The 2213-nt window shown below is 39.5% G+C and overlaps 1 protein-coding gene across 1 annotated transcript in view; it reads left to right on the top strand.

The window, feature by feature from the left end:
• Positions 1-2213, top strand: part of kif26ba (kinesin family member 26Ba) — a 105820-nt gene that overhangs the window by 40671 nt on the left and 62936 nt on the right. The window lies entirely within an intron of this gene.

Below are 2213 nucleotides of genomic sequence, written 5' to 3'. Positions count from 1 at the left end.
TTTTTTTGTTTTCCAGACAAAACTAAATAAAGATACTAGAAAATATATTTGAGGCTGTCCACCTGCATCTAACCTGGTTCACTAATGATCTATAGTTCATCAATCTTTTTTCAGATTCAGTGTTTGTAACCTATTGTAGGAACTTTTTTTAACACTGTGAGAGCACTTACCATCTCTCATATGTCATGCCCTGCAACTTAGACGCTGATGTGACGTATTTGTGGATTTATCCCCATATTTATAAACCAATATTTAGCTGAGATATGACCATTTTCATTCTGACTGAAAATATTGAATACTACCATTTTCAGCCGCTAGATGGCACTCGAGTAGTATGGCATGCCGTTTTGTTATGTAATAGGTAAAAGTGGCTATTAATGACACAATCGGCTTGCCATAGCCTGCCACCGTTTTCCAGCGTGCCTGGAGCAACAGTCAAATCAGCTTCATTTCACTGCGCCGCCCTGGTGAAATGCAGCTAATTTGGTCAATAAAGTGCATTTATTAAGTAAAAGTTCAACTGAGACACACTTTTGCTATAATGTCGAGCAAACACAATTATTTTAGGTGATCTTGTTACATTTCGAAGAAATGAGCAGCGTTCCTCCTTCCTGATTTCCTCCCTCTGCGCACTCCCAGAGCACCGAGGCAGCAAATACTTTTGAAATGCAGCTGATTTGACCGTCAAAGTGCATTTATTAAGGAAAAGTTAGACTGAGACACACCTTTACTATAAAGTCGAGCAAACAAACAATTGTTTTAGGTGGTTATCTTGTTAAATTTCGAAGAAACGCACAGTGAGTCGTCCTCTGTGCGTTTCTGTTTCCGCATATCGGCTTTTGAAAATTCAGCTGATTTGACCGTCAAAGTGCATTTATTAAGGAAAAGTTAGACTGAGACACACCTTTGCTACATTTTCGAGCAAACAAACAATTGTTTTTAAGTGTCAATCTTGTTAAATTTTTGTTAAAGTCCTACCGTGCACGCTCCCGCGGCCGCTATTTGGCAGCCAATCGATTTTTGGCACAACACTGGCCCACATTCCCAGGTTCGGCCCATATTTCTGGGTTGTCAGCGGTGACTCGTAACAAATGCAACGCGTCAGGGGTGATACATAATAGATGCAACGTATATGGCGAAACAACATATTTATGGATTTTTCCACTTTATTAGACAAATATGGACTGATACAACTTATAGGGCAGTGCGACGTGTATGGTGGAAAATACGGTGTTAACAAAATCTCAAAACAAAAGCTGACGAGGAAGCAAAACTCACAAAAAACAATAGTATGGGGAGACACAGAGGAAACGGAGCACGTAGGCTCGGGAAGTACAATTCACAGACAAGGGACAAACAGAATAAGACGTTATTTAAAGAGACACTAACGAGACAACACAACAAACACCTGGGGTGATTATTGTGAACAGGTGAGGGTATAGCAGACAGGAAAACTATTGAAAATGTTGACAGAGGGAGAAATGAAAAATGACACAGGATAAACTAAAACACAAGTTACACAGGAACAAATACAAAAAACTAAACACAAAACACACATATGACACTGAGCCTTCATTTAGTCTCTTTAATGTTCCTTTAAGGACACTAAGACAAAACTAATTAGCAAAAGAGTGTGGCATACAAACTATAAATGTATCTTGTCCTGATGCATGCTCAAACGTATCTTATATAAAAGGTGTCTTATTTACAAGAGACAATCTATCAAAGCTGTGACTCATCTGCTCTGACCCCAGGAGCCCCCAGCGGTAAGTATACAAGCTGTTAAACTACACATACGCACACTAAGGTGGAGGGAATCGCAGACACAGGCACTCAAGGACGCACACAAAGATAGACGACATCTTTTACTTGACACAAATACTATAGAGCCTTTATTGGAGAGTGTTGGTATGATTTAGATACCCTGCTGTCCGACTTCAGGCGGACCATAAAAAACTATAATCAATAATCCATACCCGTGACATAAATGATTCACACACAAACACAGGAGCACGTGAATCTCTGTAGTGACAATTCAAGGAGCTCATACACACATGCACCCGCACACAGAGCAGCAGGTCGCGCCTTATAAATGCCTCGGTGAATGAGTGTGCACGTGTGTTTGTTTTAGGTGTATATTTTATGTTTGTTAGATAAATGTAGACGTTTTTCCAACAAAAGTTATAGTTTTAAAAGGTAAACATTTGTTTTTT

Source organism: Nematolebias whitei, chromosome 2 (genome assembly GCF_014905685.2).
Source record: "Nematolebias whitei isolate Nwh7 chromosome 2, NemWhi1, whole genome shotgun sequence".
In the NCBI taxonomy this organism is placed as follows: domain Eukaryota; kingdom Metazoa; phylum Chordata; class Actinopteri; order Cyprinodontiformes; family Rivulidae; genus Nematolebias; species Nematolebias whitei.
Note: the sequence above shows the minus strand (reverse complement) of the source record. Positions and strands in the feature narration are given on the sequence as shown.